We start from the raw sequence: 11822 nt of genomic DNA on the forward strand, positions 1-11822 counted from the left end.
TTAAAGTTTACTAAGCAGTTACAAACCACCAAAAACAGGTCTTAAAATGGGAAGTGTCAGGCAAGCCCTTAATAACAGGTAATACTAGCAGCTCCACCTATAATTATGGTACTCGTCTCCCCACCCTCTGAATGTTACGCGTTTCCATCAATTTCAGGCTTTACAGAGAGAGCACAGACAGTACCTTGGCAATGTCTGCACACTGCCTTAAAAAAATGGGGTGATGTTTTTTATCTGAGTTTCTGAGAAGCTGCTGCAATATACATATTAAATAATAATAGCACAAATAATAGGAATAATAACAAAACAGGAGGCTCAGCTCTGCCCACATCTAGCTACGCTGATACTATCATATCCCCAGTACTGTTTGAGGCAACCTTGAAAGACTGTGTGTAGATGTATTGAAAGGAATACATTTACCGAACATCACATAGTCCCCATTAGGAGATTTTTATGATCACATTACTATGTGCTTTGTCTTCAAACAGAGACTTCATTGCCTTTTCCACCCATAAGCAAGAAAAAATACTTGCCACACTCATTATCAGTCTCTTGGTTCAGATTTTCTCTCTGATGTACAGCTGCTTCATTTTGTTTCTCAGTTCCAACAAGACGTATTATCGTCACCTTTTCCATAACAATTTCCTTATACTCCTGAAACTAGGTGACAGTCAAGGATATTACTGTGAGCCTGAGATTGGTACGTACTCAGAAATGTTTTAAACGGGAAGACATGGTTGAATATTTTTTGTTTAGTAGTTATTTTACATTTTTACCACCATTTGGGTCAGAGGATTTTTTAAAATTATATCAGTACTTTTACTCACAAGCCTTGTAATCTTTTTCAGACTGCTTGGTCTATTTAGGGGGGCTCAATGACTGTAAAAATCACATGGAAACTTCTATCTTTGCTGATTTGATATGGGGTGCTTTTCAAACATCTGATTCAATGTTCAAGAAATAAAAAAAATAAATGTATGGGATGAATTTAAAAATAAATACAGGTTTGTGAAGCAAATTAGGGGAGATTTTGAGAGACTTAGTGCCTCAGTGAGCAAGCTCCTGTGTATTTGCAATAATATAATCCACAAATCACAGTAAACCAAGTGTGGTGCTTTGATTTGTGAAAATATGCAAGAACATCCTTTTAACTATCTGATCAGCTCCATACCGAGCCCTCACAGTACCAAAAGGTCAGAATCCAAAAGGGTTAAGTATTGACTGACAAGAGGATGAAAGGAAAAGCAACAGAATGTAGGTGTATAAAGGTCTTGAGGGACATTCCTAAAAGTCAGTATCAGTTTTTACACTTCTTGCACAGGAGCAGATATGAATTTCAAATAATGAATAGATTCAGATCATCTGTACTTTTCAAAAACGTGAAACTCATATTTATCTGTGCCCATGCCAAAAACTTTTCTTCTTTTTGTCTTGCTCAGGTCTCTATTATTTTGAAAATTCATGCAAAAAATTCATCATTTTTACTCTTTTTCACTTATTTTCACCTATTTAGAACATCATCCCCTCTCCTGTCTTTGACCATATAATTTGTACAGTCACTCACTGAACAATGCAGCCTAAGAGTTTACAAAACAACGTACATGGGTGAAATTTGCTAGTTACCTGGTGTGACAATATGTTAGACACAAACGGGTTTGAAAGCAAATAAAAACTTGGGTGCTGGCTATTTCTAGTACGACCAAAAATGCTTTGGATCCTAAATTCAACAAGCACTTTAGTGAGTTACATAAACTGGGAATATGCCCCTGCCCCTCAGTCCAGCTACAGTAGAGCCTTAAAAGGGACTGTTGCCCTTTTACAGCACCTTCCACGGTGACAGTGCAAGGATGGGAGACTCACAGTGTAAGGGGGTGACTACAAAAAGCCTTTGGCAATCTGTGCTCCACTTTCCTTTTCTTAGGGGCAGGATGTTTTGCTAAGAGAGAGTTTGCTGGCAACATGGTTGTGGAGATCTTCAAAGGAGATGTGCCGGCAGCTGAGGTCCCCCTTCCCCTGTTGGGTTTTTCCCATTCACACTGCAGATTTCTCCCACAACAGACCTCCTGATCAGCTCCTTCTTCCTGCCACAGCACAAGCTCAGCCATATTCAAGTCCCTTAGTATCATGCACCACATCAGAAAGCCTCCCCATGTTGTTTATATGGCAGAGTGGCTCCACTGTGCAGTGGCATTAACCAGCTTCGAAAAAAAATTTAATCTGAGAAGTTGTGTGGCTTCTAAATGGGAGCAAGAACATCATGGTTGAGAAAGGCAATGGCAAACAGAGCAAGACTGGGAAGACAAAGGAAAAAGTTTATGAGGAGGAAACAGCTGTCAACCCAGCCTTGTCACTTAGGACTTCCCAGAAATCACAGTAGCTTTGTCTCTGCCCCACAATATTACACATGCACCAGGCATCTACACAGGGATATATAAATCTGTTGGCAAAGCTGGCAGAGCCCTTTCCCCACTCCTGCTTCTAGAAGCTTTGGTGCCCGGAGCTAAAACCTTCACCCAAAGGCACTTTCCAAGCCATCCCTCCGTGCTGGAGGTAACCCGATGCAAAGAAAGAGAGCCTGACTTGTCCAGCCCTGCAGAAGTGCGAAAGAAGAACTCAGAAATTGTGACCCCACGCCTCGGCTCAAAAACCCGCAGCCTTACAGCGCCCTTGCCCTGAGATGTGGCACAGCCCTCTCCGGACTGGTGAGTGGGCTGGCTAGGGTGGGCTGCAGGGATCCCCAGGCACACGTAGCAGTGTGCCCACATGCTGCCTCCCCTCCAGCCCCATGGATGTTGCCTGACAAATTATAGCCAGTGATGCTGCTGTAAATGGCTACGTCTCTTGGAATGGTTTCAGCCAAACCACGCTTTGCTGGCAGCACACAGGGAGGAAGGTGGGTGTAAGGAAAAAGGCAGAGACAGCTCGATAGCAAATATTGACACAAAAAATAACAAAACATTATTGTAAAAACCTGAACAGTGAACAGGTGAGTCTGCGGATGATCACAGCCCAGGAAAGGGCTTCAGACTCATGCATTTGTGTTCATGTTTCTAGTGCTAAAGAATATGCTTGCAGAAATGGAACCTGAGTAAGCACAGGTTGCAGAAACTGAGGTGAGGCAAATTAATTTATAATTATGCAGAAGGGCAGATATTACCAGATACAATAAAGCATTAACACAACCACTTAGTTTGGGGGTTGTTTTTTTGTTAATTTTTAATGAGGGAAGGCCCACTGCCCTTCCTTAACTCTCAACAAATGTTTTCTGGATTGGGTGCTCAGCACCACATTCAAATTTCACAATAAAGCTTAATCTTGAGCCACATTAGACCCTGAACAAAAATTAGTCCCTACTTTGTTAGTCATTCATACACCAATACAAAGTTGCCAATCACACTACCTGCATGGTACAGATTGTCTGGCACTTAACTACCTGCTTTTCTTCAGAGTCAGCTATCAAATCTCTTCTTCTGTTTTGTTCTTTGCTGAGGGAGGAGTGTTTTATAATAGAAAATAGGCAGTATGTTGTACCTACTCTCCTGCCTTCATTAAATTAAAATACCTCCAAAAGTATTTACATATGCTTTCTTAATGAAGCCACCCATGACTCCCACCATGTAATGTTTTGTCATGCAAAGTCCCTATTCTCCAACACATATATTTCTGCTGGTTAGGCCTAGGTCAGCCATAGTTTCTCCAAGTTTTCCTGATGAATGCCAAGCAAGTTGTTTCACTTGGCAGACAGCAAATTTGCAAAAGCACCAGCTAGCGGGAGCAAGGGACGGTATGGAGTACTCCACTAGGTGCCTAAATAACCGGAAAACCTGCCCCTCAGTCCTGCTTCAGATCTCCAGTTTTGTTTTGTATTTTCCTGTGTAATGTGGTCCTGATAACCTCAGCCAAGCAGTGCTTGGATACTTCCAGCAGCATGAGGTAGTTAGACAGACATCCTTTGGGAACATGAGTAACACCCTACTTCTTAAAGGCAAGATACCAAGAATCTGAGGGACAGAGCCTAAAGCACCACTCATTTGTAGCACCAGCTTTACTTTAGGAGAAAGGAAACAGTGACTGGGCTGTGGAAATACCTGTACAGAAGTTTGTGAAAGCACATTTTCACCCTGTGCTTCATATGCAGAAATGCTATGCTATTTACTCACTTGATGATGACTGGGAGACACATTACCATAAACCATTATGGAGATGAATGCCCTGATTTTAGGAATTCATATCCCAGTTGTTACTCTGAGAAAATAGTTATGGACATAGATGGAAGCTGAAGCTAAGCCCAACTAATAACTTAAAAATCAAATCTCTGGAGTAGACATGAAGAAGCGGGAGAAAACAAAACAAGAGTTTGACACAAAAGCAGCCTTAAAACCCAAACCATTTTCACTGGCACAGTATATACATCTTTGCTTAACTGATTATATGTTTTCTTCCTTGGGTAAAAGGGATTTGAGACATGCAAATTCTAGCTTAGGGACGAGTTGTGTAATGTCACACTTGCTCATGAGTAATCCAATTGACCTCCCCAGGTCGACTCATGTGAGCAAGTGCTCCTCAGCACCATCGAGGGTTGCACAATTGGTGGGGTTTTCACTGTGCCTCTCTATCTGCACCACCCTCCCAGACAGCACAAGTGTTTCGTGGAGCTTCTCTGATCCCTACAATGCTATGCCAAAACACGGAGCGTAAGTGTCCTGTGTGAGGCATTAGTTTGATTAGTTCTCTTAGGATGCACACAATACTTTTTTTTCACGACTGTAGAAAGAACATTTCAAGGTTACTCTGTGAGAATAATCAATCTTTTAAAACACACAAGTTCTCTAATTACATTTGCAAAGAAAACAGAAAAAAAGCGGTGTGTATGCTGTAGCAATGAAAAACCTAGTAAAAGCAGCACAGCTGAGCCCTGAATTTTGCCTCTTCACCAGGTTTCAGACAATTAGGTCTGTGAGCAGCCAAAAAGAAAGGGGGGAGAAAAAAAAAAGGTTAAGAAAAAAACCCCATGGTTAATTTTTACACACGGTGCCCAAATGAAAAGAGACCACTTGGCTTCATCTAACTTCCCATCTTTGTAGTCTGAAGAATGCTGCAACACGCTACTGGTACATGCCTGCAAGGTAACTAGTAACTGGCTTCCATCAACACTATATTTACCAGAAGAAAAAACAGTAAAAATCCCTGCTTAGTTCACTGCTCATTATACAAGCCAAATTGCAAAGAGACTTTTTTTTTTTTTCTCCTCTGCAATGAAGTAAATGGAAGAGCCAACACATACAAATATGCATCTGTTACTAATGAGATGTTTACAGCCCCTGCCTTGCCAATTGCACGTATGTAATACCTCGCTGCGTCCTTACCTATAGAGCTCTGGTTAAGAGACAATAGGTGCAAATTAATGTCTAAACAGACATTATCTCTTCAAGCCTGGACACGACTTGAAGCCTTGCTAAATATTTTTAAATGCCACACTTTTCTGCTAAGGTTCTAAAATCCTTTCTTCCACTCTTTGCTGATGGTAAAACTGTTCAGGGGACAGGACAAGATATTTATAATAACAGGACATTTCACTCTGCACTTTGTTTTAGCATGTGGGGGGAATAATAATTGTATTCAGACTTGAAATGGCTTGGGTTACGCAGTTCAGAGCACAAGCACCTGCAGCAAATTAATTTGTTGTAGCACATTTATTATCTCATAGCTTCTATTTAGGCTGCAGCTGTTGCTATTATGTTAATAATGTTTTTTATCACCACTGTATACAACAGGTTATGGTAATAGAGAAATTTTGGGGCGTGGGGTGTTGGTTTGGGGTTTTTTAAAATTTTATTACTCGGAAAGAAAAAAGATGGGGAGAATACAACACATAAGCATTGATCAGGCATTTAGCCCTCTGTTTATTAGCTGATTTGAAAGAGAATGGGCAAGAGAAATTAGAAAAGAGTAACAATAGACAAAGATGGCGCGTGCAGAATTTGTGAAAGCAAAAAAGAAGAAGAGATGGAAAAAAAGAAAGAAAGAAAGAAAGACCGAACACCGCAGTGCTGGGGTGGTGAGTGTTCGGGTGGGGGCGGGGAAAATGCTGCAGTTTTCGTGAAATAATAAGGTGGAAAAAAAGGCATACAAAGAGTAGGTTTTTCATTGTCTGTAAAATATAAACACAGATGAATTCTGTCTTTGGTTTGTTCATGCTTTTCACTCTGCACAGCAGGGATGTTCTTAAGAAGTTGCCCTCTGCGAAATTTCACTAAATGGAAACCGTGGACCCTGCATGATGCGATTATAATCACACCAGCCATTCTTTTTACATAATTTTTTGTTTAAAATCCAGTAATGCTTCTTGTTTTTAAAACATATATCTATATCTATACATGCATCTAAAACAGTGCTAGTTTACGTCCCCCCAGCAAAGTGTAAGCTGAAGCTGTAACTGGCTGTATCCCATCCGCAAATCTCCATGGACTCAAAAACAATATGAAAATTTTTAGCTGACAAGAACATGTCTGCTGCCTGCAGTCACTGCAATAGCTCACCATGTTGCCTACTAACCAAAAGATCAAAAATTATCGATTTCATGGCGCTGCGTGCTTGGGATAGAAAAGCTACTTTAAAATTTGCATTATTTAAGAAATGAATTAAGAGAAAAGACTCATGTTTTAGAGCACTTTGGAACATAAAAATGGCTTTATGTTTTAATCTTATCAATGATTTACTATAATTCTATTATTTTTAGCAGCTGGGTTCTGGAAATGATTTTTTTTTTGCCGATGAATTTAGGATTTTGCCGCAGTATACATCTGCAGTCCCAGAATCCTCTGGTAAGATAATCCCTCCTGCGATGGGGAAACGCCTTTAACCTTTTCGTGAATGAAAAATATGCAACCATTTTGAAATAAAAAGGGAGAAAGAATGATGATTTCTAAGAGCTGGAATGAAATTTACTGTGAATTGAAAGAACAAGGAAAGGAAAACATACTGTAATCGCGTTGTGGCGTTGGAGTTTCTAGCTGTTGTCTCCATCGCTCCTACCCTTTCTTCAGTGGTGTCCGTAAATATGCCTGGAGTATGGTGTTACCCACATCTCATGCGGGTGAGAAATCGAGAACCAAGACGTGAGGAAATACAGTGTTTCCTTGCCATAACTGCAGAAGTGCTCCAACTACAATGACCTCCATGCTGCGAGCTTTAAGGACAATTTTGATTACCGGTCATTGAAATTCATTTGAATTCAGTGGATTCTTAAGATGACCAGGCTGTGTTAGGGGAGCCCAGCCTCTAGATAGCATGAGGTGTTTACAGCTGCTCGGGGTTTTCGGCTAGAAAGGGAAGAGAGAATATTTCTGTGGCACAGAGAAATTCTGAAGCCCTAGTCCATGCACAGCCTGCTCGGATGTTTGTTCAAATAAAACTCCTACTCTGACACCCTCTTATTTTCAGACTGCACGGTAATTAAGAAAGAGTGGTCTGAACGTAAAAATCAGGTCTTAATAATTTACTGTCTTCTGTTTTAGGATTATATGTTAGAATCAATTACTCAGAATAAGGAAATCTGGCCTAAAGCTATTGAAAGAAAAAGAGAAAATTATATATAAACTACCTTTTTAAAGACAGCTTTCTATATGAGTACAGCTATATATTTAGAGTATTGACAATTAAAGGGTTACAACTCTGGGAAATCAGGGGTTTCATGTGGACATAGTTTGATTAGGGAAGAAGGAGGTAGGTGTCACACCTCTGCGACTGTTATTGTTTTTCCCTGTGTTTCTGCCTGGCTTTTCTGCCAGGGTGCCTGAACACAGCCACTGCAATTGTTTTAAATGAGGAGTGTGAGACCCATAACCATTACGAGACAGGCACAGAGAAATTTTAAAGGAAAACTTAAGTGCTGTCATAGACGCGATAACGACAACATTTTGATCAATATTTGCGGATCTTTGCTTACATGGTCGTGCATTAAACTTTGAATATAAAGCCATCTCAGTATTTGTTTGGCTAGTAGTAATTAAACTATATGTATTGGGAGATGCAATGCTTCATGTTTAGTCTGTTCCATTGCTTAATACACCAGTAATCAGATATCCTGATGAGTAATGTCTCAGCTGCCAAATCAGCTGGAGCTTTTTTTTTTTTTTAGTTTCTGAAACATACCTAATAAATAAAGTTAAACTGTTGTAGGAATTCATAGGAATTCATGTGTACTGAATTAAAGAGGGAGACATTAAAGCATATTGCATTAATCCAAAACAGGAACACGGAGGGAAAGAATAACTTTTTTAAAAAAATAAATTGGTGGCCAATGACAATTCTATTTCCGATGCTTGCAGCAACGTTTTTAAGACTACTCCAGTACATGTCATTTGAACCAGTTAAAATGATTTTTTAATCAGTATCTTCTGTATGAATTTATCACTAATTTGCAGGCTCTTTCTTTCCTTCAAAATGACCCAGATACACACTCATACCATTTTTTTGCATAATTTTCGAGAAAAGTGAAAGCTCACCATTATTCTGATTTTGACTAATTCTGGGTTTTTTTGTCCATAAAGAACAATTTTTTTTTTTCACTGAAAGTGAGCCTGAATGGCACAGCTATTTGTTTGGACAGAGCAAAGATTTTGATGCGTATTAATAAAATGTAGGTCTCAAGTATGAGGCAGAAGTTACATGGATTAGTCCCATGTCTCAAACAGTGCTTAAATATTGCAAGCATCTCCTTTCTTTTCCCCTTCGCTACTGTATGAAAGTGAAAATATGTGACTTTTTAAATACACTACAACTTCACTTTGCTGGAAGAAGATTTCTTTTTTTTCTTTCTGTTTAAGAGGATCAGAATGATGTATTTTCTGCTGACAAGTGAATATATATTTAGTCAGTGTCTGAAAAAATATCTGTAGTTGATTCTTGAGTATGTTCCTAGAGCATGCACGGTTAGAAGCCAATTATGCATACATTTTTAAGATCCATATGGGAAATCAAAGATTCAGGCCCAGAGCCCTAGATATTTCTGTAATTGGTAATTTTGCTTTGTCCTCATATTAGTGCCATGGCTACTCATTTGTTAGTAAGTTTCTTACAAACATAGTTAAATGCCAGGATTTCAGAAGTAAAAGTTGACCAGCTAAGTTTACCTTTAGTTGTTTGCTATTTTTAATTAATGGCCTTCCTGCTTCGTACTGTGCTAAAAGTTGGCACTCCAAAAGCAGTGATAAGGATGTAAAAAAACCAAAAAGGCTAACAAAAAGATTTAAATCATTATTTTTTAAAATTTAACCATGAAGCTCTCCTTTGCACTGAGGATTTCTTACTGCAATGATACACAATGGACATGTTAGGAGACTGTTTGACCTTTTGAAAAAAAAATATGTCTGCAGCATATTCTTCTAGCAAACTGTCACCAAAACAAACCTATTAAAGCATAAAAAAGCTCGGAGGAAACTTCTGAAGCTGCATATATGCACTCAGTGCTCCTTGAAGAAGAAGGAAAAAAAAGTAGAAAGGCAAGAATAATCGGACTATTTCTGAATTTACTCATGAAGCCCCACACTGTAATATCCAATATAACATTTACTATTCTTGTTTAGATATTGGAACTTGACACACCATATTTTAGAAAAATTAGAAACATAAAATGTATTTTAGAAACATTTTTATAATTGAAAGAACACTGTGACAAGTTATAGTTAATCGTAATTGCAACACTTTGGCTACTAAGATACTTGTTTTTCTAGAATAGAGTTTTGGGGAGTTTTTTTAGGTGCAATTTTAGAAAATGTTTAGCTACCTATTAGTTAAAAATTGCAAAGCTAATATGAGCCAAATTTCTATTAGCAATGTGTCTAGATCCAAAAGTATCCTAACCACTTCGCAGTGAAACAAATACAGATTAAAATTACAACAATCTATGCAGAAGTAAAGCAGTCAAAAATCAACAAGAGCTTAGCATTAGGTACTAAAGGCCTTAATAAACGTATATAGATATATACAAGTTGTATGTTTTAAACCTGTTTTTAAAAGGGCTAGTTCCAGTTGTCCTCGTCAGGTCAAAAAGAAAAGCGGTCCACAGTTCAGGGGCCAGAAGCAAAGACACAGACTGTACCCCTCCTGCTCCTGCAAAATCCAGGCTCCAAAAGCCCCATCCCTGCAGACCTCAGGGGGTGGGATGGTACACAAAGAGGCTCTGAAAGGTATCTGGGACCATGCAATGCATCAAGGGCGTTTGACTGATTCTACTGTTGTTATCAAGTACCCAATGGAATTGCTTATAGTGAATTTGGCAATAATGCCCTATAGAAACAGCACTTTGAACTTATATAGTACCTTTGATCCTGGGATCTAAAAGGAGGGGTCTGTCAGTATTACTATTCCCATTTTACAGAGGGTGAAACCAAGGCAGAGCAGATTTTCCCGAGGTTGTAGAGGAAGGCAGCCGAGAAAGGAAGGTGGACAAAGAAATTAACTCTTTCCCCTACATCCTTTTCTCTTTTTTTTTTTTTTATTGCTCAAAACAATCACCAGGAATACTTTCTCTGGCTCTTATCTTAAATTGGAATCAAAAAGCAAGGTCCTTCGGCTCATAGCTGCACCAAGTAACTCTCCGGGAAGGTGATGAGCATTCACAGGCCACTGGCCCTGATCTGGCGGGATTTTCTTTGCCAACTCTTGCCGACAGTTGCCCTGATTCTTGCCCTTTTTTTGGCCAGCACTGCCAAAACGGGCAACTGTCCTAAGAGAAAACAGCACGACAAGGAACGCTGCATTTCTGGATCCTCTGACTTCAGGGTTGACCCGGTGGTGTTTCATTTTTTACTAGTGGGGACCAGAGGTTACCCACTGCAGAGGGAGGCTGGCTGATTAATCCTACGTGCCACACAGCAGCAGGGGGAGTGGGGAGGAAAACAGGATTTTTTAATCACTATTGCCTTCCCAGTGCCATATTAGTAGTGACAGCCAACCCACGGTCTTGGGGTCCCTCTGCTGCACTTGCCCCACTGGACTGTGGCCTCCTGCTACCAGTGCCAGTTCCACCTCTGAGGGTTGGGGTGTCTTTTGTGTGCAGCAAGTCTTACATCACTCCCCCCACAAAACCCCCAGCCCAGGAGAAACGCCCTGGTTTAAAAAGCTCCAAACTCAAGAGAAAGCAGTTTGTGTGAAAATCAAGTATCCCTGTGAAAGAGGTTCCTTTAGTCTAACACTACAAGTGATTGAATAAATCAACGGGGAAAAAAAAAAATCTTTAAGCGCAACTTCCTAAGTAGAAGCTCGGAGCCTGTTTAAAACAGGATTATCAGTGGAAAAAACCTGGTATAAAGGTAGCCCCTCTGCGAACTGCACATCACCCCGCTGCCAGAGACGCAGGAAATGGAAGCTGATGGGGGCGAGAGCCTGCACGAAGCAAACCAAGGATTCAACGCCCAGCATCAGCTCGGGTCAAAGCAAATTTATACTGCGGGGGGGAAGGGGGAGAAGAATAATATCCATCTTTTACTAGCAACGGATGTTTTCCATAGCCACGTTAGTACATACGGTCCTTGTTTCATGTGGAGGGAGGTGTGAATTCCCCCCCCCCCCTTCACCCCCGGTATGTTAAACACAGACTTTGCCAGTGCAAGACGGCACACGCGAAAAGTCTGTAAAACATTTAGCTGTGCAAGCCCGTGCACGCCGAGCAGAGGCCGCCGCAGACGTGCCTTCACAGGCTCTGCACGCCGCGAAAAAAAACCTTGTGCAATTCGTATTTTCCTGTTTTTTACGACTCGCCAAAGAGGGCGAGAGGCGGGCGGGGAGGAGGAGGAGGAGGTGTTGGGGGCGGGGGGAGG

This window comes from Myiozetetes cayanensis, unplaced genomic scaffold (genome assembly GCF_022539395.1).
Source record: "Myiozetetes cayanensis isolate MyiCay16 unplaced genomic scaffold, myiCay2020 scf1, whole genome shotgun sequence".
NCBI classification, from domain to species: Eukaryota; Metazoa; Chordata; class Aves; order Passeriformes; family Tyrannidae; genus Myiozetetes; species Myiozetetes cayanensis.